General features: G+C 41.1%; 1 protein-coding gene across 2 annotated transcripts in view; it reads left to right on the top strand.

Moving 5' to 3' along the window:
- Nucleotides 1–27,875, top strand: part of TJP2 (tight junction protein 2) — a 134,154-nt gene that overhangs the window by 19,126 nt on the left and 87,153 nt on the right. For both annotated transcript variants that reach the window (XM_060014647.2, XM_069540768.1), the window contains exon 2: nt 9,032–9,152. The gene's annotated coding sequence lies outside the window, so the exon portion shown is untranslated. The remainder of the gene's footprint in view (nt 1–9,031; nt 9,153–27,875) is intronic.

Here is a 27,875-nt window from a genome sequence, read left to right as displayed (position 1 = left end):
CCCAATTTTAATCTTGTGTGACATCATCATAGATAAGAATCACTTTGTAAGAGTTATTACGTTAAATGCATCAGAAATTCCTACAGAAAATGAAACTCTAATATATACCTTTTATAAAGTATTGTCACTTTCACTGTAGTAAGACAGCTTCCAACGGATAACAAGTTGAGCTTGATTTTTGTTGTTGGTAACTCAGACTTCATTTCTTGTTTGAGAGGGTTGTGTAGTCATTTTTATCACACGTCATTAGAAATACAATTTGTTAGAACAAAGACTGTTGTATAAGTATAATTACATCGTCCTGTATGATTAAATGAGGGCTGTATTGGAGCTTTTTCTGGCAGTGGCAGCTGTAGCCAACCAAGTTCAGCCTATAAAAGAATTCCTGTGACTAACTGGTACTAATTGTTTGTAGAACAACCAGTGGGAGTAGTATCACGAATGCTATGGAAATGGAATATTCCAAGATCAAATGGTTTGTCCCTTGTTTTCACCACTTACTTGTGGTCAGATTATATTACAGTATCCATGGGAGATTCATTCCAGGACCCCCAAGGATACCAAAACCCAGAGATGCTCAAGTCCCTTATATAAAATGGCATAGTATTTGCTTACAACCTACACACATTCTCCTGTATACTTTAAATCATCTCTAAATTACTTATAATATCTAATATAGTGTAAATGCTACATAAATAGCTGTAAATACAATGTAGTTGCTATGTAACTAGTTGTGAGTACTATGTAAATAAACAGTTGCCAGAGCTAGGCGAACTCAAGTTTTGCTTTTTGAAACTTTCTGGAATCCTCCCCCCCAACGTTGGTTTTATCTGTGGATAGTAATCCTCAAATGTGGAGGGCCGACTGTAATTATATAATCGGGCCAAGTGAAGCGGGGGCTTTTAGTCTGTTGCTGGTTTTGGAAGATAACTTGTTGTTCATCTGTTCAGGCCTCCAATAAAGAGGGAAATTGAGGCTTAGAGAGCAGTTGAAGTGTTAAGTTACCGACCTTGAAACTTTTTTTTGCTCACACACACACACCCCATCAGATTTTTAAGCATACTCTATAATATATATGAGTATATTACTTTATAAATTATATACTTTGGGAACTAAGATCCTGCATACCTCGAGGCGCAGCCAAAAAAAAAAAGATATACTTTTATGTAATTTAAAATATACAGTAAGTTCCCTACATATGAACCTTCACATTGTGAACTTTCAAAGATGCGAATGTTCATTCCCATGCCCAGTCAGGTAAGTTCGTTCCCATGTCTAGCGTACATTGTCACATGCAGCTCGCCCTCCGTCTCCTATCGCTGACGATCCCTCAGCTCTACCATCTCCCACCTCCTCTCCCTCCTCCTGTCAGTAACTCTTCTTGCCTGTTCACTTGATGCCAGCCCCTGTATGCCAGCTGTTGTACTGTACTACTGTACTTTTCAAGGTACTGTACTGTAAGATTAAAAATGTTTTCTTTATTTTTTGTTTGTTTTTTATGTATTAGTTGTGTGAAAAGTATTATAAACCTATTACAGTACAGTACTATATAGCCGATTATGTTAGTTGGGTACCTAGGCTAACTCTGCTGGACTCATGAAGAAATTGGACTTACAAATGCGCTCTTGGAACGGAACTCGTTCATATGTAGGGGACTTAGCTGTATTAGTCCCTAAAGTAAACATTACAAATATTTAATAACATAAATGCTTAAACTAAAATTTTAATAGAGAAGAGACAAAAAAGAAATAGATGGTTTAATATTTTCTTCCCACACCCCAAAGATTGTTGGTATATGCACCCTACTTTGGAGACCACTGATTTAGGTCCCTTAAGTTAAAAAAGAAAAAGAAAAAGAAAAAAGAAACTTGCTGTTAAGGAAAGAGAGAGACTGTGGAAGAAGAGTTCAAGATTTGGGGGGATGTGGAAGGGTTTGCGACACTTATTCACTGTGAATATCTAGGTTAGTCAGAAGTATTACAGGACGACTCTCTTTGATTTTACTTCCCTTCTGTATATGAGTTTGTTTAGACAAGGAGCACTACAACTCATATTGCAGTAAAAAGAGAAGAAGAGAAAATAGCTTGAAGAAGTGGTCAGGGAGGCGTATAAATCAGAACCCTTTCAGAGTGACAAAAACTCAACTAAAACTAAATTTCACAAAAATCAATTTATTATCTTAATAAAAGTGTACCTAGGATCTCCTAGGATGACAGTTATCTTAGGCATAGCTGGATCGAGAAACTCAAATGATGTCATCACATTTCCCCTGGTACTGTTTCTCAGCAGCTAGTGGAGAGCCCTTTCCACCTGGTGGGCAACATGATTGCTAGCAGCCCTAACCTCCTATCAGCCCTGGTTACCAACTCCAGTGGAGAGAGGGCATTTCTCTCTGAATGTCTTATTTTCAGCCCAGGGAGGGCTGGTCTACCCAGGCTGGGTCATGTGGACTCTGACCCATTAGGTGGGCCATATGATGGACCATCCACCTTTACCCCATGAAAAGAGGGTAAGAAAAGTCCTTACAGCTGAGAGGAGACATTTATAAAAAAGGGAGAGGGGTTTGATTCTGAATATCTCCAAATAGTTATTATTTCCATGCTAGCAGAGCTCACCTCTGTTGGGTTTTAGAGGTATTTAAAAAGATATTTAAAAAAAAAACAGAATTGTTTCTCTATTAATTAATCTTTGCTTTGCAGTTGACTCAAGCAAAAAGTTTATAGCATTTAGAAATGCATTGCCATAAATGACAACTGGAACTCCTTTTTCAGTGTCAAGAGCAGCCTTGAGAGAGGTATTTATAGAAGGAGCAGATCTGCTTCTGATTTTAGTTCACCCAGAGGCATGCAGGCATTTTGGACCAATTACTATTTTATTACTAGACCTTGAGATAAATCACATCCTGTGCCGTTAGTACTTGAAGGATTAGTGGCTTCAAGGATTTATGTGTGGATTAATTGGGGATTGTACGTTAGATTGCCGTGTTTAAAACCACCGTCATCCTGCAAATCATTTTCATTAGTGCTTTATTCAAAATTCTCTAGCCTTATATAATACTGACGTTGCAGGGAAGTTTCTTTATTTATTCGTGGTTTGGCCATGGCCTCTCCCCCATGCCTTACCCCCTACAGTGGAGTGTAATAGCTCTGCCTGGGGGTATGCTGAGCATCTAAAAGCAGAGCAGCTTCTGGTATTGCAAAGATTACTTCATCTGCTTCAGCGGAACAGTGCCCAAAATTTACTTGACCTTGTACTGAAAGAGACAACATGAGGTACAAGAAATATATGGCTATTCTGGAAGCAGCAGTTGGTATCACCCCACTTAACAAAAGAGAACTTCTACCTGAGAGCAGAAGACACGTGAACCTTTGGCAGCACCCCGGGTAAGCAGCGGAGACCAGAAGATGCTTTGTGTGTTTCTGGGGCCTAGATGGAAGAAAGTGTCATCCCTGTCATAAGGGTAATAGATGTTGAGTTCTTCGCTGAGAACTTGTTTCTTTCTTTGCTTTTCTTTTTGTGTAGTTAGCCTCCCATTTATTTGTTTAGTTCTTATCAGCATTTTAAATAACATTGCTCCCCAAAGCAATTTATCCACTTTATCTCATTTATCATATTCATTTTCTAAGCACACTACCTTTTTATGGCTAAAGTTAAATTCCATTTCAAGTTCCATCTGAGCTGATTCCCAATTTGTGTCATCTCAGCAAATGAGAACTTGTTTCTTCCTGGCAGATATGGCCTTCCCAGACTGAATTAAAATAGTCAGTAATGAAATTCATGGAAATAATACTCTAAGAAAATTCCTGGTCTAGCAGTCAAGAAGATGAAGTAATGGGTGTGTCTAGAGCCCATTTTTACATTCAGATATTTTAATTTCATGATTTTGAAATTTTTTTTACACGGTCTATAAACGTAGCAGTTCTTAAAGATGAAGTAAATTGTGACTTATTTTTTTTTCCTACAATGCAAGTATTTTTCTGACTGAAATGTACATGCAGACTATGTTTCAGGTAAACACTTCTCTTGAAACAGAAGTCTTTGCTTCACATCTCTTTTTACAGCCCCACTGATTTAACCATGTTGAAGAAGCGTTTCTGAATGGTTAAGAGGCCTCAATCCTGACTTTATTCTCTGAAGTCCTTCATCCATGTCTTTTATATGTTGAGAAGTGTAACTGAAGGTGTCTGTATGGTACACAGTATTTTTTTTATTTTTAAGAAGATGTTGGGGGTAGGAGTTTATTAATTAGTTTATTTATTTTTGCTGTGTTGCGGCTTCGTTTCCGTGCGAGGGCTTTCTCTAGTTGTGGCAAGCGGGGGCCACTCTTCATCGAGGTGCGCGTGCCTCTCACTGTGGCGGCCTCTCTTGTTGCGGAGCACAGGCTCCAGACGCACAGGCTCAGTAGTTGTGGCTCACGGGCCTAGTTGCTCCGCGGCATGTGGGATCCTTCCAGACCAGGGCTCGAACCCATGTCCCCTGCATTAGCAGGCAGACTCCCAACCACTGCTCCACCAGGGAAGCCCCGGTACACAGTATTTTTAAAGACCAAATTCAATTTTTAAACTGAACAAGCCACACATTGCCACTCAAGGACCAGCTTGAGGCATCTATCTAGCTAATGATATTTCTTTTTAAAAAATAGGAAGTCACTAGCTCATTTTATCATATAAACAACAGATATTCAGAAAAATAAGGAAGAAAAAAATCATCCGTAGTCCCATCTTCCTGAAAGGATTACTATAATCATTTAGGTCAGTAGTTCTCAAGGGAAGGGGTGCAGTGGCAGGAATGGTCCCCTAAAGGATATTTGGCAATGTCTGGTCACAGTTCTGGTTGTTCCAGCCCTTGGGGGTTGGGTGTGGAATTGGTATCTAGTGGGTAGAGGCCAGGGATGCTGCCCAACATCCTACAATGGACAGGACGGCCCCCGCCCCCCACAATAAAGAATCATCCAGTAAAAAAATGTCCATGCTACTGCTGTTGAGACACTTGATTTAGGTAGATTCTCTTCGAATCTAAAAGGTAGTTTTTATTGGAAATAAATTAGGTATTTCTTTGGGAAGTTTCAGAGATGCTTTAGAATGGAATCCCGAGGCGGCATGATGACAAGGATGACTTTGCTGTTGTCTTGAAAGTCAAAGGAAGTGAGTATATGTGTAGAGGGTGCAAGAGGTATAGAGTGACCCTAGGAGAGGCATTGTGGGTCAGTGTTTAGTGATGACTATGGAAAACATGTTGTAATGACCAAAATGTGATTCCTCAAGTAGCCGCTAGAGATTGGGCATACCTTAGCCCGGCCCTTTGTCCCAGAATGGCAGAAATTTAGAGCTGGGAGGACCTTTTGTAAGGGGTGGCAAACAAGTTTCATAAGTCAGGCCAAAGCCTGCTGATGGGTGGATGACTTAGAGGGTCAAGTCAGGGAGGATCCCCAGACCACGTATGGAATATTGTGAATAATGAGGGATGTTTGTTCTGGACATATAATTTGGAGAATTGGGAAGCTGCAATACACATGACTTATATCTTTACCATTCCTTAATTCTAATTTGGTCTTCGAATTTTACAAGTGTGAAACAGCCTCATTTGAAGTCATCATGATCAAGGGCTTGGCCCTCACAGACAGCAGCTGGATGTTCTTAGTTTCTGGCTCAGGACCATTCATTAAGGGATTAACCCTAAACAAACACACATGATTCAGATGTGTAAATTGATTGCCACATTCTTTATTTCTTTTTGGAGATAACCTTTTCCAGCCCTCAGGATGAGTAAGTACCCTAGGTAGAACCACCTCTGGTTCTCCTCAATTCCCAAGTCTAGCCAAACAGAAGTCAAATTATTCATTCCAAAGTGATCCTTAATAAGGGAAGTTGAGTGTTCCTTTTTTTTTTTTTTTCTTAAGAGAACATTCCTTTAAACCTGATGAAATAGCACTGCATCACAGGTCAAGATCTTCCCTATATCTGTAAAACTTTGAGTTCCTTGAATATATACATGGACAAAACAGTATTTTGCTGCCTCTCATGTTTTGTTTGCTGACTCTCTTATCACCTCACACAGCCTTCCTGTGGACATATAAATATCCCTTGCTGACCTTGTAGTAAACTCTCCTTTCCCGGTATCCTAGGACGGATTATCTCCTACTGATTAATTTACTTAATGAGTTCTAAATCCTTCAGAGGCACCTTGATATCTTATTTCTCACCCTTTAATGTGCATATGAATCACTCTGTTAAGTGCAGATTCTAATTCTGCAGATGTGTTGGGGCCTGAGAGTCTGCATTTTAATATGCTTCCAGGTGATACTGTCAGTTCAGGTGATGCCCACCCAGTGGATGGTCCAGATGTTGCTGATGCTTCAGTCTTGCACCACACTTGGAGGAACAAGCATCTAGAGAGGCACTTTCCATGACATCCTACTTGTTCTCTCTTGACCTCAGAGTTCTCTGATCTTCCTGAAAACTTTTTGTCCCAATACCTTGCCTCCCTGCTGCTGTTAGACATCTCAGGGGGAAGAAGCTAGGTGGTTGGCTGTGCTTCTACAGAGGGAAATCTGCCCACCAGCATTCATACTGGAGATTTCTGTTGAGCTGGTTGACTGAATAGTGGGGCCAGTATTTCTTCCAAGAGTTCTATCCCTTTCATTCTTTTCAAGAAATATTCCAGTCGCTTCAACTTACATATAATACTGCATAGTATTTAAGAGCAGCTCCTTTTGTGTTTCAAAACATAATTGGAAGTCAGTTCATGATGGAGTTTTCAAACCTCGAGGAATTCTTTCACCACCAACCCCCTCCTCTTTTTAGTACTTTTGTCTTGCTGTCTGCAAACAGGCCTGTGCTGGGGCTTCTACTCTGCAAAATGTAATCACATGATAGGCCAAAACTGGCTGAACCAACCAATTGACTGTATGTTGCAAGTTTATTGAAGCACAGATTGGATGTCTTACACATGTGTCTATTGACCCTAATGCCCGGCAAATGACAGGTGCACAGCAAATATTTTGCCAGTGCTTGGTTTTAGCACAGACACAAATGAAAAAAAAAAATTTTTTAAAAATTGACATCCATTTACAAAAATACTGAGCCACTTATGGATTTCCCTTTTATTTTTTTATTTTTTTTTTTTGTGGTACGCGGGCCTCTCAGTGTTGTGGCCTCTCCCGTTGCGGAGCACAGGCTCCGGACGCGCAGGCTCCGGACGCGCAGGCCCAGCGGCCATGGCTCACGGACCTAGCCGCTCCGTAGCATGTGGGATCCTCCCAGACCGGGGCACGAACCTGTGTCCCCTGCATCGGCAGGCGGACTCTCAACCACTGCGCCACCAGGGAAGCCCTGGATTTCCCTTTTAAAATTCTGTGAAGTTTTCCAGCACTAACTCATGTTACCTGACAAAATATTTGCATATTGAACACCAAGAGTATTATTTAGGTTTTTCTTCCAAGCCTATTACTGACAAGGTAGCCCTAGTCAATAATAGTGTATTTCAGAAATGGCTGATTGTTATTGGTGGTTCCTGTACATGTCAAAAACATCAGGCAATATCATAAAAGAAAGTTAAAATCAGGATGTTATCAAAATTCAGAAAACTGATTTAATTCAAAAGCAAGCCATTTCAATAAAAGCAGCAAACTCTCTTTGGAACTGACACCTGTAGGAAAATTTCATATTAAGGCCAAAAGCATAACCAAGCCCATCTTGATCTGCTGGGCATGTATTTATCGTGGGAAGTAATAATAGAAACCATATATGGCTGGGCTGTAATCCTGTTGCTTGCTTTGTAGGATATCCAGATGGCTCTGCTTTAGCCTGTGCTCACATTTCCTGCTGATCCTTGGAGAAGGGAAATGTGTCCCCTGCCTGTACAAATAGAATGGACACTATCTCTTATTTCTGTTTCATTGTGTAGGGAGTGTTTTGCACAGATGCCACAATATCACTTTGTCTAGCAAACAGAAGAGTATGTCCAGAACTGGTGAGAAGCCACATTCCTCCTCCCACTGTTAGGGCTCTCTGCGATGCCCCACGTGAGGCTGCCGGGGCCCAGGCCCAGCCCAGAAATGAACTTGCCTCCTTGTGTTGTGTGAAAGGCACATGCAGGATTCAGAAAAATGTCCAGAAAGGGTTTTCTTGGGTTTCCCTGGGATGAGGGGTAAAAAGAAAAACGTATTTGCCATCTTTTCTGATTCGTGGCAACCCACACATAAATATATAGAGACTAGCCGGTATTGTAATTATCTTTTAGTTGAAAATGTTTTCTCTATTGTATATTTTAAAATGGTAAATTTTATATTAAGTGTATTTTACCACAATTTTTTAAAAAGTTTTCTCTAGATGTTTTCTCACCTGCCGAGTACTTTTTTTTTATCCTGAAAAGTAAATTCTTATAAGAACTTGGTCCTCAGGTGGATTCATGGTGCCCAACTTCACGTGATTACTCATTTTTTTCCATTTTTTGAAGACTGGAAACATTAGGGGCAGCAATTTCACTCAGAGATATATTTCCAAGAGAAATGAAAACTAGGTCCATATACACATTTGTGCATAATAGCTAAAAAGTAGAAACAACAAACCAAATGTCCATCAGCTGTAAAGTAGATAAGTATGACATATCCATACAGTGGAGTGAAGCTCTGACACAGGCTACAATGTAGATGCAACTTGGAAGCCTTAATGCTAAGTGAAAGAAGCCAGTCACAAAAGGTCACGTATTGTAGGAGTTCATTTGTATGGAATCTCCAGAAGGGGTAACTCTATAGAAACCCAAATTAGATTGGTGGTTGCCTAGGGCTAGGGTGGGGGAAGGGAGGGAATTGGAGGATTAGGCAGTGATATCTGAGGGGTCCTGGGTTTCTTTCTTGAAGTAATGAAAATATTCTAACATAGATTGTGGTTATGGTTGCACAAGTCTGGGAATATATTAAAAGCCATACTATAAATGGGTAAATTGTACAGAATGTGAACTTCAGTGCATTTCGAAGATCTTGCCAAGCTGGGCATGACTGCCGGATTTTTAACAACACTGTCTTTTTCAGGGTGCGAAGTACCACATTATTGTCATCTCCCTGTGAGTGGGATTGGCACTCCAGCTGCACCTCCGGGCACAAGTGCTCCAGGAAACACAGACTAGTGCCGGTTGACAGCCTGCTTTACCAGGTACTTGCTTTTTTTTGTCTCTCATCAGCCTAGTTACTGGCTTTCCTCCACCAAAAGTGTGATGTAAATTATGTCACATCCTGGAAGTCAAGGCCACCATTTTTGATGTTGCTGATAGTGAAACTGTTTAATATCCAGGAAAATTTAATTGTAATGGCCTATTTCCCAAAGAACAGAAAGATCTTACCCGCATTTATGATCTGAATGGATAGGTAATTTTGGGCGAATGCCAGCTGAGGTGCTTCCTGCTAAAGCATGTAAGTCCAACCCCCGTAGTTCAGAATAAATGCCTAGCAAGGTATTTTGATGTCTAGGGTTATAGGTCATTTTGGTAGGTCACGTTTGTTCTATTAGCTTTGAGGTAGCTGAATTATATAACAGTGGTAAGCACTTTGCTGAAAATAAAAAAGACATCAGTCACACTGGCTTCTAAAGATTAATTATGTACAGGCTTTTAGCAAAATAGGTGAGTATTACCTGTTTACTGATTCAATTTTAAGTACGAATTAAATGGGATTTACAAGGTATTAAATTTTATTTTGACAGATGCTGGGATGTATTTGTTCTTAGTTACACTTACCACTGATGATAGGCCTGACCATGGATGGCTGGAATGGGGTTAGAATTTTTTCCGTGTGCTTGTTTCAGAATTCCTGTCTGTTTAAGCTCGAGGACCCTGCTGGGGTGGATTCCAACTGCATGTCAGCATTGGAGTTTAGTGGAGTGTGAATAGCAGCTGTTCAAATCCTAGGGTTCCTGCCTTCCGACTCTGTGATCTTGGCACATCTTAATGTCTGAGAGCCCCAGATCTGTAAAAAGGGAGGGTTAGGGAATTCCCTGGTGGTCCAGTGGGTAGGACGCTGCGCTTTCACTGCTGAGGGCATGGGTTCAATCCCTGGTCAGGGAACTAAGATCCCCCAAGCCGTGCAGAGCAGCCGAAAAAAAAAGGGAGTTTTAACCTGAAGCTGAATGAGTTAACATACAGCAAGCACTGGGCACGAACCGAGGCCTTTCTTGGAGTCTAGTTGTCCAAATGGGGACACTTGCGTGGGGAAGTCCTTAGTGTCCACTGAACTGACAGGGCTGGGAGTGGATTTTGTTTACTGAGATGTACTCTATGGAGCTCGTAAAGGTTCCAAACATAAGACAGATGCTTGCCCAGACCCCGGAAGTGGTTTTCCTGAAAGTAGATTTCTAGGTAGGATCTGTTGCTTTAGGCAAATGACTTAGAGGGGCGGCATGGAGTATGGCAGAGGGGTTGGAGCCGGCATTGTCTTTGGAGGGAAGGATCTTTCTGACTCAGGCAAGCCCTTTCTGATAAATATCTCCCTGGTCTGATTCCCTACACTAGTGACCACATTCCCTTCAACATCAGTTTGTTTTCCCAAGTCAGAGTCTTATTCCAAAGCTCTTTCATGTGTAAACGCTGAAGCTTGGGTTTCTGGGTAAATTAGCCTCAGGTGAGCTTGTGTGGTGAGGTTTTTTTTTTCCCCCACAGGGCTATAGTTTCAAATCCAGCAAACATTTATTAAGAGCCTTTTATTTGCCAGGCACTGGGCAAGGTGTTTTCACCCATCTTGTTTATCCTCAGAACATTCCTGAGGAGCTATTGCCAGCTCCCTCTTGCAAAAAGGAAACTGAGATTCAAAGATTTTAAATGGTTTCCCCAAGATCGCATAGCCTCTGATTCCTAAGTTCAGTGAGATTCCTATAGTAGCAGCTGTTTTCTATACTAACTTTACAGAGCTTGAAGACTTAACTCCTAAACTAGGATAGTAACAGGCTTTTCTCAAGGGCCAGTTCCGATCGATTGATAGTGGCTGCCTGGAGCGAAGGAATCCTAGATGCTGTCCACGTTTGTTGAGTAAGAATGTTGTGATCCATAAGCAATGTCTGGTATGGGCGGAGGAGGGTCCCTGTAGAGCACACTCTTGACCTGAGGTTTCTGATCGTCAGCTTCTACCTGCGGCTGTCCTCCTTTACAGTCTTGGAGGCTCTGGAGAGCACTATTTGCCTGGCACTTGTTTGTTGCTACTTTAAGGGGCTTTGGTGTTCACTTTTCTGATGTGGCAAAATCACCTTTGCCTCTTTGCTCTCAGGAAGGATGCTAAGAGTCTGGGCAGAGACTCACTTCCTAGATACGGATTCTCACTGTTAGGTAATTTAGATACTTTAGAGTTATTACCAGCTCATCCCATAATATGGGCATAGAAAAGTGAGTTGAAGGTAAAAATTAAAAACTTCTGTGCCCCTGGGAGCCCCTCTGCAGTGCCCTCTCCCCTGGGGGCGCCTCATCAGTAGGGGTACCTGGGGAGCTCACACCAGCAGCCCAAGCTCTTCATATGGAATTGAAGACACTGATCACAGTAGCTCTAACTTTAACTGCATCAAAATCACCTGGAGGGCTTGTTAAAACCACAGATTCCGGGGTCTCACCCCCCAGAATTGCAGCTTCAGTCAGTCTGGGGTGAGGCCCAGGAATTTGAATTTCTAACAAGTTCCCATTCAGGCTCATACTTCTGCTTTCCCAACCATGCTTTGAGAACCACTAACTTGGACGGTACTTTTTTTTTTTTTTTAATTAATTTTATGGCTGTGTTGGGTCTTCATCGCTGCAGACGGGCTTTCTCTTGTTGCGGCAAGCGGGGGCTACTCTTTGTTGCGGTGCGCAGGCTTCTCATTGTGGTGGCTTCTCTTGCTACGGAGCACGGGCTCTAGGCATGTGGGCTTCAGTAGTTGTGGCTCACGGGCTCTAGAGCACAGGCTCAGTAGTTGTGGTGCACGGGCTTAGTTGCTCCATGGCATGTAGGATCTTCCCAGACCAGGGATCGAACCCGTGTCCCCTGCATTGGCAGGTGGATTCTTAACCACTGCGCCACCAGGAAAGTCCCTGGACAGTACTTTTAACAGCTGCTGTAGAGCATGGTTTGTTTATAGGTGGTGTGTGGCCAGTTTCCCTACCTGTGGTGAAGGGTTTCTTTCCACAAACATTTAATGAGCACCTCACACAGCACTGCCTGAGGGAGATTTAGAGGAATGTAAAGGCTTGTCCATCTGGGAGTCTAATTTGGGATCATTAATTACATTGCTGTGTGAAAAGGGCTGCTCTCACCCTGTACGGTAAGCAGAAGGCCTGAGGCAGTGATTATGTGACAGGAGGCCTCCTGGGGGAGGTGATATTGGAGAGGAAGCTGAGGAGGGAAAGTCGTTGGCCAGGTATGCAAAGAGGGGAAAAGAAATGCGGGGAGCCGGGCTGTGCATCAGAGGCCTGGAGATGCTGCACTGAGTGAGAGGAAACGTTGCTTGTGGTGAGAATTCCATTGTAATTCTGATAGGAAGTGAAGTATCAACCTACAGTAATAAAGGTGGAAGCTTTTTGTTTATTGGGGTGCTTATTACAGTGTACTTGGTACTGCGCTGAGTGTTTTACCTGCATGTCTTCATTTAATTCTCATACCCACCCTATGAGGTGTAGGTCCAACTGTCATCTTGATTTGTATTAGTTTCCTAGGACTGCAGTAAAAATAAAATATCGCAGACTGGGTGGTGTAAACAACAGAAAGTATTGTCTCGCAGTCTGGGAGGCTAGAGGTCTGAAATCAAGTTGTTGGCAGGGTTGGTTCCTTCTGAGAGTTATGAGGGAAGGATCTGTTCCAGGCCTCTCTCCTTAGCTTGTCGGAGGTCATCTTCCCTCTCTCTGTGTCTGTCTCTGTGTCCAAATTTAACCTTTTTATAAGGATACCAGTCATACTTGATTAGGGCCCACCGTAAAGACCTCACTTCAACTTGATTACCTCTTTACAGACCCTGTCTCCAAATAATATCATATTCTGAGGTAATGAGGGCTTAGAACTTCAACATGTGAATTTGAGGAAGCACGATACAACTCATTACACCATTTTACAGATGCAGAAATGGAAGCTTAGAGGGTTTAGATAAGCTGACCAAATCACACAACCATTGGGTCCAACCATGTAAACTTGCCATTTTTATAGCTCAGAAACAGTCGAATAGTGGCGATGTCATACTTTAAACCTAAGAAGTAGCAGAACTGGGGCTTGTCGAAACCCAGGTCTGATTCATCTTGTGCTCTTTCGCCCAGTGCTTCAATTTGTTTACTGGCTTTTCCTTTTTTTCTGCTGTTTCCTCATGGTTCACTGGGAAAAGCAGTGGTGTGGAGATTAGGATACCAAGCCACTAGCCTGTTTGTTTCTGGTTCTTGAGTTTCTGGATGAGATACTCTTATATTACAGTTTTCTATACTGCCTGTTTAAGGAGAGTGGTCGGAAATTGAGTATGTGAAATTTAAAATTCATTGCTAGTAAAATGTTAAATACCTATACATACACAGGTTTTCTGAGTATAGATGTTCTATTCTTTTTTCTGTAAGAAGGGAATTACACCCCACCTTTTTTTTTTTAACATCTTTCTTGGAGTAAAATTGCTTTACAATGGTGTGTTAGTTTCTGCTGTATAACAAAGTGAATCACCTATACATAAACGTATATCCCCATATCTCCTCCCTCTTGTGTCTCCCTCCCACCTTCCCTATCCCACCCCTCTAGGTGGTCAAAAAGCACTGAGCTGATCTCCCTGTGCTATGTGGCTGCTTCCCACTAGCTATCTATTTTACATTTGGTAGTGTATATATGTCCATGCCACTCTCTCACTTTGGCCCAGCTTACCCTTCCCCCTCCCCATGTCCTCAAGTCCATTCTCTACGTCTGCGTCTTTATTCCTGTGCTGCCCCTAGGTTGATTAGAAGCACATTTTTTTTAGATTCCATATATGTGTGTTAGCATATGGTATTTGTTTTTCTCTTTCTGACTTACTTCACTCTGTATGACTACTTCACTCTGTATGACAGTCCCTAGGTCCATCCACCTCACTACAAATAACTCAATTTCGTTTCTTTTTATGGCTGAGTAATATTCCGTTGTATATATGTGCCACATCTTCTTTATCCATTCATCTGTCAATGGACACTTAGGTTGCTTCCATGTCCTGGCTATTGTAAATAAAGCTGCAATGAACATTTTGGTACATGACTCTTTTTGAATTACGGTTTTCTCAGGGTATATGCCCAGTAGTGGCATTGCTGGGTCATATGGTAGTTTTATTTTTAGTTTTTTAAGGAACCTCCAAACTGTTCTCCATAGTGGTTGTATCAATTTACATTCCCATCAACAGTGCAAGAGGGTTCCCTTTTCTCCACACGCTCTCCAGCATTTATTGTTTGTAGATTTTTTGATGATGGCCATTCTGACCAATGTGACGTGATACCTCATGGTAGCTTTGATTTGCATTTCTCTAATGATTACTGACGTTGAGCATCCTTTCATTTGTTTGTTGGTAATCTGTATATCTTCTTTGGAGAAATGTCTATTTAGGTCTTCTGCCCATTTTTGGATTGGGTTGTTTGTTTTTTTGATATTGAGCTGCATGAGCTGCCTGTATATTTTGGAGATTAATCCTTTGTCAGTTGCTTCATTTGCAAAAATTTTCTCCCATTCTGAGGGTTGTCTTTTCGTCTTGTTTATTGTTTCCTTTGCCATGCAAAAGCTTTTAAGCTTCATTAGGTCCCATTTGTTTATTTTTGTTTTTATTTCCACTACTCTAAGAGGTAGGTCAAAAAGGATGTTGCTGTGATTTATGTCATAGAGTGTTCTGCCTTTGTTTTCCTCTAAGAGTTTTATAGTGTCTGGCCTTACATTTTGAGTTTATTTTTGTGTATGGTGTTAACGAGTGTTCTAATTTCATTCTTTTACATGTAGCTGTCCAGTTTTCCCAGCATCACTTATTGAAGAGGCTGTCTTTTCTCCATTGTATATTCTTGCCTCCTTTGTTTATCTCTGGGCTTTCTATCCTGTTCCAATGATCTGTATTTCTGTTTCTTTGCCAGTACCATACTGTCTTGATTACTGTAGCTTTGTAGTATAGTGTGAAGTCAGTGAAACCGATCCCTCCAGCTCTGTTTTTCTTTCTCAAGATTGCTTTGGCTATTCAGGGTCTTTTGTGTTTCCATACAAATTGTGAAATTTTTTGTTCTAGTTCTGTGAAAAATGCCATTGGTAGTTTGATAGGGATTGCATTGAATCTGTAGATTGCTTTGGGTAGTAGAGTCATTTTCACAATGTTGATTCTTCCAATCCAAGAACATGGTATATCTCTCCATCTGTTGATATCATCTTTAATTTCTTTCAGCAGTGTCTTATAGTTTTCTGCATACAGGTCTTTTGTCTCCTTAGGTAGGTTTATTCCTAGGTATTTTATTCTTTTTGTTGCAGTGGTAAATGGGAGTGTTTCCTTAATTTCTCTTTCAGATTTTTCATCATTAGTGTATAGGAATGCAAGAGATTTCTGTGCATTAATTTTGTATCCTGCTACTTTACCAAATCCATTGATTAGTTCTAGTAGTTTTCCAGTGGCATCTTTAGGATTCTCTATGTATACTATCATGTCATCTGCAAACAGTGACAGCTTTACTTCTTCTTTTCCAATTTGGATTCCTTTTATTTCTTTTTCTTCTCTGATTGCTGTGGCTAAAACTTCCAAAACTATGTTGAATAATAGTGGTGAGAGTGGACAACCTTTTCTTGTTCCTGATCTTAGTGGGAATGGTCAGTTTTTCACCATTGAGAATGATGTTGGCTGTGGGTTTGTCATATATGGCCTTTATTATGTTGAGGTAAGTTCCCTTTATGCCTACTTTCTGGAGAGTTTTTATCATAAATTTGTCAAAAGCTTTTTCTGCATGTATTGAGTTGATCATATGGTTTTTCTTCTTCAATTTGTTAATATGGTATATCACATTGATTGGTTTGCATATATTGAAGAATCCTTGCATTCCTGGGATTAACCCCACTTGATCATGGTGTATGATCCTTTTAATGTGCTGTTGGATTTTTTTTTGTTAATGTTTTGTTGAGGATTTTTGCATCTATGTTCATCAGTGATATTGGTCTGTAGTTTTTTTTGTGACATCTTTGTCTGGTTTTGGTATCAAGGTGATGGTGGCCTCCTAGAATAAGTTTGGGACTGTTCCTCCCTCTGCTATATTTTGGCAGAGTTTGAGAAGGATAGGTGTTAGCTCTTCTCTAAATGTTTGATAGAATTCACCTGTGAAGCCATCTGGTCCTGGGCTTTTGTTTGTTGGAAGATTTTTAATCACAGTTTCAACTTCAGCACTTGTGATTGGTTTGTTTATATTTTCTATTTCTTCCTGGTTCAGTCTCTGGAGGTTGTGCTTTTCTAAGAATTTGTCCATTTCTTCCAGATTGTCCATTTTATTGGCTCTTAGTTGCTTGTAGTAATCTCTCATGATCCTTTGTATTTCTGCAGTGTCAGTTGTTACTTCTCCTTTTTCATTTCTAATTCTATTGATTTGAGTCTTCTCCCTTTTTTTCTTGATGATTCTGGCTAGTGGTTTATCAATTTTGTTTATCTTCTCAAAGAACCAGCTTTTAGTTTTATTGATCTTAGCTATTGTTTCCTTCATTTCTTTTTCATTTATTTCTGATCTGATCTTTATGATTTCTTTCCTTCTGCTAACTTTGGGGGGGGGGTTTGTTCTTCTTTCTCTAATTGCTTTAGGTATAAAGTTAGGTTGTTTATTTGAGATGTTTCTTGTTTCTTGAGGTAGGATTATATTGCTATAAACTTCCCTCTTAGAACTGCTTTTGCTGCATCCCATAGGTTTTGGGTTGTCATGTTTTCATTGTCATTTGTTTTTAGGTATTTTTTGATTTCCTCTTAGATTTCTTCAGTGATCTCTTGGTTATTTAGTATTGTATTGTTTAGCCTCCATGTGTTTTTATTTTTCACAGATTTTTTCCTGTAATTGATATCTAGTCTGATAGCATTGCAGTCAGAAAAGATACTTGATATGATTTCAGTTTTCTTAAATTTACCAAGGCTTGATTTGTGACCCAAGATATGATCTTTCCTGGAGAATGTTCCATGAGCACTTGAGAAGAATGTGTATTCTGTTGTTTTTGGATGGAATGTCCTATAAATATCAATTAAGTCCATCTTGTTTAATGTGTCATTTAAAGCTTGTGTTTTCTTATTTATTTTCATTTTGGATGATCTGTCCATTGGTGACAGTGGGGTGTTAAAGTCCTTTACTATGATTGTGTTACTGTCCATTTCCCCTTTTATGGCTGTTAGTATTTGCTCTATGTATCGAGGTGCTCCTATGTTGGGTGCATAAATATTTACAATTGTTATATCTTCTTCTGGGATTGATCCCTTGATCATTATGTAGTGTCCTTCTTTGTCTATTGTAATAGTCTTTATTTTAAAGTCTCTTTTGTCTGATATGAGAATTGCTACTCCAGCTTTCTTTTGATTTCCATTTGCATGGACTATCTTTTTCCATCCCCTCACTTTCAGTCTGTACGTGTCCCTAGATCTGAAGTGGGTTTCTTGTAGACAGCATATATACAAGTCTTGTTTTTGTATACATTCAGCCAGTCTGTGTTTTGGTTGGAGCATTTAATTCATTTACATTTAAGGTAGTTATCGATATGTGTGTTCCTATTACCATTTTCTTAATTGTTTTGGGTTTGTTATTGTAGGTCTTTTCCTCCTCTTGTGCTTCCTGCCTAGAGAGGTTACTTAATCATTTGTTGTAGAGCTGGTTTGGTGGTGCTGAATTCTCTTAGCTTTTGCTTGTCTGTAAATGTTTTAATTTCTCTGTTGAATCTGAATGAGATCCTTGCTGGGTAGAGTAATCTTAGTTGTAGGTTTTTCTCTTTCATCACTTTAAATATGTCCTTTCACTCCCTTCTGGCTTGCAGAGTTTCTGTTGAAAGATCAGCTGTTAAACTTATGGGGATTCCCTTGTATGTTATTTGTTGTTTTTCCCTTGCTGCTTTTAATGTGTTTTCCTTGTATTTAATTTTTGATAGTTTGATTAATATGTGTCTTGGTGTGTTTCTCCTTGGATTTATCCTCTATGGGACTCTCTGTGCTTCCTGGACTTGATTGACTATTTCTTTTCCCATATTAGAGAAGTTTTCAACTATAATCTCTTCAAATATTTTTTCAGTCCCTTTCTTTTTCTCTTTTTCTTCTGGAACCACTATAATTCGAATGTTGGTGCCTTTAATGTTGTCCCGGAGGTCTGTGAGACTGTCCTAAATTCTTTTCATTCTTTTTTCTTTATTCTGCTCTGTGCTAGTTATTTCCACTATTTTATCTTCCAGGTCACTTATCCATTCTTCTGCCTCAGTTATTCTGCTATTGATTCCTTCTAGAGAATTTTTAATTTCCTTTATTGTGTTGTTCATCACTGTTTGTTTCCTCTTTAGTTCTTCTATGTCCTTGTTAAACATTTCTTATATTTTCTCCATTCTGTTTCCAAGATTTTGGATGTCTTTACTATCATTGCTCTGAATTCTTTTTCAGGTAGACTGCCTATTTCTTCTTCATTTGTTTGGTCTGGTGGGTTTTTACCTTGCTCTTTCATCTGCTGTGTATTTCTCTGTCTTCTCATTTTGCTTTACTTACTGTGTTTGGGGTCTCCTTTTCACAGGCTGCAGTTTCGTAGTTCCTGTTGTTTTTGGTGTCTGCCCTCAGTGAGTAAGGTTGGTTCAGTGGGTTGTGTAGGCTTCCTGGTAGAGGGTACTGGTGCCTGTGTTCTGGTGGATGAGGTTGGATCTTGTCTTTCTGGTGGGCAGGACCACACCCGGTGGTGTGTTTTGGGGTGTCTGTGAACTTATTATGAGTTTAGGCAGCTGCTCTGCTAATGAGTGGGGTTGTGTTCCTGTCTTGCTAGTTGTTTGGCATAGGGTGTACAGCACTGTAGCTTGCTGGTCGTTGAGTGGAGATGGGTCTTAGCGTTGAGATGGAGGTCTCTGGGAGAGCTTTCACCATTTGATATTACATGGGGCCGGGAGGTCTCTGGTGGTCCAGTGTCGTGAACTGGGCTCTCCCACTTCAGAGGCTCAGGCCTGACACCTGGCTCAAGCACAAAAACTGTCAGCCACCCACCTGGTTGGTGGGAGGAGTCTTGGTCAAAAGCAGATTCTGGGTAATTCCCTGGTCCAGTGGTTAAGACTCCATGCTTTCACTGCAGGGGGCATGAGTTCGATCCCTGATTGAGAAACTGTGGCAGGCACCTGACACTTGAGAGAGCAGAAGGGTTTAAAGTCAGAAGAAGTGGATGAAGTGATGCCTCAGTCACCTGCTGGTTGTGGAACCCAGGCACAGCCCAAATCTCCCTCAGCCTGTTTCTCACATTAATGGAAATTTGGAAGAAGTTGATTCCAGTCCTCATGGATGAGTTTGAGGGGTTCAAGACTTCAGTGGAGGAAGTACCTCCACTCAGCCCAAGGGCTGTTACAACGTTGTTGGGCTTCGCCTGTCACTTGTGGCTGGTGCACCTCCTTCCTGGCCCTCCGCTGAGCTGGAAGCAGACACGAGATGTTCTATTCTTAATTTCCATCTCAAACCAGCCTAAATGTTTTAAGCAACGTGCACTTGTATTATAAATACATTTTCTTGGAATTATTTCAGCATTCAGAGATTCAGGCAACTTAATTGTCTAGCTATAGAGATTTCAGACAAATAGTTTTGTCAGTACCCAAAGAATAAGTCCGTACTTTCTTCTCTAAGTATTTAAAATGAAAGAGCATTGCTCCAAATACGTAGATACAAAGACTTTGTCATTTTAGGAATTTAAGCAAACTTTCATTGTGACAAATTGGTGTACCATTGAAGTGGAAGAAAAATAAAAATATGAAGTGTTTATTTTTGAATGTGTTAGTTATAGTCTACCATGTTTTCCAAACAAAAATTAGAGTGCATTGTTCACTTATGAAATCAGCAAGACAGAGAGGTGGCCATTGGCCTATCACTGGAATCTGAGATGTCTGGACATTTTAAGTATAGCACATAGATGAGTAATATTCCATCTAGGTTCTGAAACATAAATTTAATTATACTCCTGCATGTTTTAGAGAGCCCAGAACCCAACAATTCAAAGATGACTAGGGGCTTGTGAACCCAGAGCCCCACCTCTCTCTTACTTTTCACAGCCACATTTCTTAAATGGAATCTCTGTACTTATCACCCTTTTTCCTCCCCACCACCTGCCTCTCTCTTCAGCACTTCATCCTCCACCTACTCCAGACACTCAGGGATCCAGTAACTGGCTTTAGGTACCCTCTAGGCTAAGCACAGTACTGCCTAAGAAAATTTTCATGGACAAGGGCTCTTCCGTGGCTGAGATGTGCAATTGAATTTTCAATCAGCAGTTACATTGTCTGTGTGTGTGCTGCCTTTATTGTGCTCCTGGTGCTGTGGCTGTGTGGGGAAGGCTGGAGTAAGCTTATTTTATGATTCCCATTATAATAAAATAATGCAATGAGCTTCTGGTTGGGAGGAGTGTCATCACTGGAGCCCTGATTTTGGTACTTCACGTTTTCATTAGTTCAGTGGTTGGTGACAGTGATTTTCAGTTCAGACAAAATTTTGATTCATTTAGAGGTAATGTGATTGTAGGGCGAGATTAGACAAAATACCCTGGACAGGAATTCCCTGTTGCTTGCTTCTCTCCATTACTCTAGGAATGTGGGAAATTACCTTGATGCAGTCTTAGCCTCCAAGGACACTGCCAGGCAAGCTCTCCCAGAGATTATGAGACAGAAAGGCTCAGACACCAAAGTCGGGTGTTGCAGTCACACGATTTATTCAATTTGAAAACATGCAGTGAGAAGCAAGGGAAAAGATTTGAACACTTTAACATAGTTAGGTTAGGATATTAATAGGGTGAAAGGTCCATACTCTGGAACCTGTGCTTGCAATCTTTATATGTCCTGTCTCTGTGCGGTGTCAGCTTTCCCCAGTGACGGTGTGGTCACAAAGATCAGACCTGTTGTTGAACAAGGGGTCTTAGCAGATAAAAGGTGTCTGAAGCCAGCATAGGCTTGCTCCATCGGAGGGACGCAGGGCAAGTATTCCTGGCCAATAGCTATAGCTCACTAGTAATTTGTCTGCACTTTGGGACAGAGATCACCAATGGGTGATCAATTTAGGATGATTTAGCTGTCAATATGGAGGCAACATGAGCTGGGCTTTATTATGTATCATTAATATTTTATTAGATAGGGAATATTTATTATTAACAATAATATAGTTATAAAAATGTATTATTACATTATATTATATCTAAACAAATACAATTGTAAATTAGATATTATTACATTTATTAATATTTTATTCAATATGAATATTTACGATTTACTTTGTCCTTCCATCAGAACCCTTCTATTTATAAGTAACATTCTTATTTGTTTCATTCTTTTCATCTATATTTAACATAAAAAACACTCCATTTATTTTGTTTTATAACATATCTTACACGTTACTAACATACTATGTACACTATAAACATCTTTTTTTTAAAAAAATATTTATTTATTTAGGCTGCACCATGTCTTAGTTGCAGACTAAGTTGCGGACTTCTTAGTTGTAGCATGCGAACTCTTAGTTGTGGCATGCATGTGGGATCTACTTCCCTGACCAGGGATCAAACCTGGGCCCCCTGCATTGGGAGCGCAGAGTCTTACCCACTGGACCAGCAGGGAAGTCCTGTACACTATACACATCTTATGAATTGTGCCTGAGTCTTACAAGCTACTTGTTTTCTCATTGTCTATGGAAAATCTTAAGAGTTTCATCCATCTGATTTTTACTTTGTCCTCTATACCAGTTTTTAAAAGAACTTTTAAGTATTTATTCAGCAAATTATGGTATATTCATACAAATGGAATATTATGCAGCTAGAAAAATGATAATATAGATCTATATTGCCATGAAAAAATTAGTCAAACGATATTCCTATGTAGAAATAACAGGTAGCAAAAGAGCGTGTCTAGTATAGTCCCAGGTATATAACGTTATGTATGATATCTACATGCTTACCTGTGCATAGGGGTACCTGGAAGGATGCTCATCGAATTATCAACAGTAGTTTGCTCTGGATGATGACACTTTAGTTGCATTTTACTGTTTTTTGTGTGATCTACTGTATGGCTTGTGTAAATTAAACAAGTATCATTTATTTAAAAATAACTGAAATCCAAACATATGTGTATATATAAATACGTATGCAAAACAGCATACCAAGAGGATTATAAGATCAGACCCTTTCGTTTGTAAACCAAAGACGTTTTGCAAGTAGAGAATTATTTTCTGACCTTGGAAATGTTTTACCTCCCTTCAAAATGGTAACCTTCCTGTCTTGGGTCAGAGAATTGTAACCATGTCCCTTTGGCAGAATGTCCTAAACCTCCCTGATGATAAGGCTCACCCTGGTGGGTACCTGCTGAAAATGTAAATTTCCCCAGGGCCCTTCTCAGATCCACCGAATCAGTATCTCAGGGAGGGACCTGGGATGCCTCAGGTGATTCTTATCATCAGGAAAATTTAGGAAGCTGTTCTTATAGAAACAAATGCTACGAGCCATGTTTCAAGCTTTAGAGCCATGTTTCAAGCTTTATCGAATGCCTCTTGGAAGTGCCTTTCCCAGGCCCAGCTTCCTTTGTTTTAAGAGGCGTGCACTGTTTTGCATGGCTGCCCTGGAAAACGGTCTGTTTGCAGCTCTTTTCTAAGGCCCCTTTCAGGTCTGAGGATTCTTTGACAGTCAAGGAGACACTTCAACAATTTCAATCTGTGTCTATCAGGGTACTGAGATCTTAGGGCTAGAGGATTCTGTTGATAATTTTTTTAAAAGAAATTCAGGTGTTGCCAGGGACCCCTCTGGTCTTCCTGGAGGACTTGTGTATCACGTGGACAGTCCCCTGGGCCTCTCTCACCTTGGATTCCCTCCCTTGCATGGGAGATGAGGGCATTTTTCCTTAAAAAGGAAAATTATGACCTTATTAAAGTGTTTTTCTTACAGAACTTATTCTGGGAGAGGGACCGCTGGAATTCTTAGCACCAGAATCATATTTGAATTGAGAATTCTAATTCCTGGCTCACCTAGCTGGAGTCAAATGACATTTGCGGCATTTACCTTTCTAATATTGTAGAGGAAGATTTTCACAAATATTCCCCAGCATTGTTTGTTCGGTTGTTGTGTCAGCAAAACCCCTCTTAAGTTCTGTTAAAAGGAGCCAAAAGGAAAACAACAATAATAACAACCAAAGACTTACCTCTACCCCAACTGTGTGCAATTGTTTTATTGCTGTAGAGGCGAGGGGCCAGAGAGCAGTGATGAGAATGGGCTTTGAGTCCAGTAGGTCTGGAGTCTTACACACCATCTACTCCGTGATGACCTTGGGCAGGCTGTTTTCCTCCGGGAAGTTTGGTTTCCTCATCTTAAAGTAGGGCAATAATGCCAAATATACAGGGGCGATGCGAGGATTTACATTAAATCAGTTAAAGTAGTGTTTGAAAGATTTTGCGGCACACAATGTGCATTTAATCAATTACTTTCTATCCAGGTTTTTTTTGTTTTTTTGTTTTTTAATGGAGTAAGGTTAACAAGCGGCACCTGTCCCCGAAGAGTGTGGATTTTATATACTCTGCAATGTAAATAGTAGTGAAATAATTAAAAAAAATATATCAAAACGCAGAGCACAGTGCCTCTAAGACCCAGGGCACCTTGCCAGGAGGGGAGGGTTCCCCCACAGGCAGAGTGCTCTCTCTAGCAGGGTCTGTCCAGATGAGACCATACCCCAGAAAGTGCTTTTAGGATCGCCAGGTTTGGAGTTGGATTATGCTTTATCTCAACTCCCTGTTCATCAGGCTGAGTACACCTTGCCTTGCCTGCCAGCCTGAGCACACCCAGACCAGCCCCATAAGTCTCCTAGAAGCCTGCCCACTGACAGCCTTGCACCCCAAGGTCAGCCCAGACCACAGCCACCTCCTTCCAGCCAGAACTGCCCCCCGTAACGCCAGTCTGGGGCCTCCTCAGACGTATAATCCATGCAGCTGACTCTGAGTTGCACAGCTAATTCTTTTGACAACTTTGTGGCCAGATGAACCCATGGCCGAGTTCTTACCCAGGGCGGGGCGGGTATGGGGGATGCTGGGGTTTGGAGTTTGTGCCACTGGCAGGGAGAGGAGAGGCGAATAGAAGGCAGCATTCCCCCAACTGAGAACTTTCTCTCCCCGTTAAGTCTGATTCCTGATGTGTTCATCCTTTTTGCTCTTACTCTAACCCTTTTCATCATAGTGATGATAGCAGCAATGCCAACATGTTACCAATGGTGGTAATAATGATGATGATGTTTAAAAAGAGGGGGCCCTTTCTTGGGCTGTTCTCCCTTCCTGCTGTTGTTCCTCTCTGGTCTTCACTTCCCCTAAACAAACCTGCTACCGCCCCCCCCCCACCCCTTTCATACCCCTGCACTGGGCTCTCTGAAACCCTTGATTCACAGTAAATGAAACACTCAGCTGGACTCCACCTCCTTGCTTTAATTTAGACTTGGCTTTCTCCTGAGGGCATTGCTTCCTGATAACTACCTCGGGATGCCTCCTACTTTAGATGGAAAGAGAAATCTAAGCAGGAGCTGGCTCTGTGGTCCAGGCAGAGAAGCTCCAACAAAGGCTCTGGGGCAGAAATGAGCTTGGCAGGGTCTCAAGAGCAACAACTACAAAGAAAGGCCAGTGTAGCTCCAGGAAGTGAGGTTGGGAGTCTGCAGCCTGAGCTGTGCTTGGAGAACGCAGCAGGGTCCACTCATGTAGGAGGTGGAGGCTGCCTTAGCTCAGGCTGCTATAACAGAACACCACGGAAAGGGTGGCTTAAACAACAGACATTTACTGCTCACAGTTCTGGTGGCTGAGAAGTCCAAGATCAAGGTGCTGGCAGACTTGGTTCTTAGTGAGGGCCCTCTTGCTGGCTTGTGGACGGCCACCTTGTCGCTGTGTGCTTACAGGGCCATTCCTAGGTGCACGCACGTGGAGTTAGCAAACTTAGAAAGTGAGCAAGCATAACATTAAATAACGAAAGGTGAAGGCATGAGGGGCAGAGCAAAACTTTGAATGCCTCTCTCCTGGATGTTCTTTTAGGGGCTGTGGGTGGCTGCTTGTGGAAGAAGGAGTCCTTTAAGTGAATATGCACAGTTATTGGTATGGTCCTTTGATTTGGAAAGTTAAGGGGATGCCGGGCCTTGTCTCCTGAAAAGTGCCCTTTCCTCAGGCGGAGTTTTAACCCGTCAGCACTTCAGTCGTACATGTACTTGAGCAATTCTTGTGCCTTGTCATCGTTTGTTTACATGTCTTTCTCTTCATGCTGTGAGCAAGCCCCCTGTTTTATATTGCCTTTATCTTCTGTATACCTACCCCAGGGTACATGCTAGGCATTCAAGAAACACTTATTCACCAGCTCGGTGCTTTGTGATTGCCTGGAGGGGTGGGATAGGGAGGGTGGGAGGGAGGGAGACGCAAGAGGGAAGAGATATGGGAACATATGTAAAAAATAAAAAATAAAAAAAAGAGAAACACTTATTGAAGAAGAGTGTCTTTATAATTCTAATCTGCCATCCAGTGTGCAGGCCAATTAAATTGCTCAGTTAGCCTGGACCTTTTCATGTCAGGTTCCTTTGCTCCCATTTAATCATACTTTATAATCATGTTGCAAATATGTATGTAAGCGCGCGTGTGTTTGTGTATCCCCAAATCTTAACATTCTTGAGGAAATCTAATTAAAAGTGTTTAGTTTATTACATTTATTTGAGGTCTTCTGACTATAATTTAAGGATCTTACACTGTAATACATAATGACAAGTGTTGAAAAATTATCTATTGCACAAACAATAACTACAATTTAAAAAGAAAAATACACACAATCCTATCCATTCATCAAACCATGTTCTCATATAGTTTCCAATTCTTTTCTTTTGTAATTTCTTGGTTATTGCCATCAGGATAGATACTTTTTTTTTTTTTTTGGCTGCACTGCATGGCTTGCGGGATCTTAGTTCCCCAACCAAGGATCAAACCCGTGCCCCTTGTAATGAAAGCGTGGAGTCTTAACCACTGGACTGCCAGGAAAGTCCCAGACTTCTTTATATAATTTTAAATGATGGCTTGCTATGCCAATTAAGTTGATTTGCTGTAATTTAATAGCCCTCCATCCTTGAACATTGATGGTTTCCACCTTGTGTTATTATAAATAGGCATACAATGAAGTGCTGTCCCACCTCCCAGTCACCCTCTGTCATCTAACTTCCAGTCCCATCTTGCCATTGAAACAGCGCTGGCCAGGATGAGCAGTGGTCCTCTTCCTGGTGAATGTCTTCTGTTGTTATCTTAGTTGAACTCCTCGAAGTTCCATGTTGGCTATTCTTCCCTTCTTGAAATTCATTCTTCTCTTGACTTTTTGGACACCTTGCACTAGAGGATTTTTTCCTTCCCCCAGAGGATTTTTTCCTTCCCCTTCTGGCAGTTCCTCTTTTATCTCTACTCTGAGGACTTAAGCTTGCCCCTTAAATATTGGCATTCCCAGGGATGGGTTCTATCCTTATTCTTCTTCTGCCTCAGTCTTCATCACTTCTCTGAAAAGTCTCTTTATCTCCCATGACTTCAGCTTTCTTGATACATTGGTGATTTCCAAATCTCTTCCTCCACCTCAAATCTCTCTATGCAAACACTCATCAATACCTGGCATATAGTAGATACTTGAGCATCTCCACCTGGAGAACGCGTAGTCCTCAAAACCCAATCAGTCCTTAATCGAATTCACCATCCTTCCTCAAGCCCCTCTCAACATCTGCTCCCACTCCTGTGTTTCCTATTTTGGCAAAAGGCACCGTCATCGACTTAGTTAAGCCAGAAACCTAAGAGTCACCGTAGACTTACTTCCCTCTTCCTTACCTCGCATCTGGTCAGGCAGGCACTCAGTCTGCTGATTATACTTCCTTAATTTCTCTTGAAGTGGCTCCTTTTGTCTAACTTCATAGCCGCATCATCTCTCACCTGCATTCCCACAAAAATCCATTTTTTTTTCTTTTTTTTTTTGCTGGTCTTGTCATTCTTACTGATGCCCCTCCCCACAACTGCCACCCAACTCATCCATCTTCCAAGAAGCTGACAGAGTGATCTTCATAAAATGCCAGTCTAATCCCTCTTCTATTGTGTCACAGTAGAACACTGCCCTTGCTTGTCTGGACAGCCTTACTTCCTGGCACCTCAAGAGCAAGCCCATGGTCTTCCTTCCTTGTTTCCTCTACTTGTTATTTATTGCCTTCACCTGGAAAGTTCTTGCCCCTCTTTTTGTCTCACAAACTCATTCCTGCCTGTCCTTTAGAATGTGTAAGCTACCTCATTTCTGGAAAGCCTTCCCTAAACTCCATACCCCTAGTCTGGTGAGGAACACCTCTCCTGAAAGCCCCCAGACTACCCTGAGTCTGCCAGGAATGTCAACACTTACGTGGTTTCTTATAATTTACTGATTGTCTACTACAATAAACTGACTCTCTGAGGATAGAGCCTAAGTCTTTTATGAGGGGGTTCAGACTTGACAGAAGGTGTTTGGTAATTACTTGTTGGATAGAAGGTCTTCAGAGAAAAAAATTCTAGGAGTGGGGTTCACATGTGCACGCCCACATGTGAAAAATATGTACTACTATAACTTGTTTTTCCAAAGAGTTGTATTGATTTATACTGCCACCAGCAATGCTACTGTATCAATTGAATCACTTTTTTTCAACATCTGAGTCAGAACTATGTATTGTGCCAAAATATTTGTATTTCTACTGTAAAAGTATG

This window comes from Delphinus delphis, chromosome 6 (assembly GCF_949987515.2).
Source record: "Delphinus delphis chromosome 6, mDelDel1.2, whole genome shotgun sequence".
Classification (NCBI taxonomy): Eukaryota; Metazoa; Chordata; class Mammalia; order Artiodactyla; family Delphinidae; genus Delphinus; species Delphinus delphis.
This window is presented reverse-complemented; position numbering and strand designations above follow the sequence as displayed.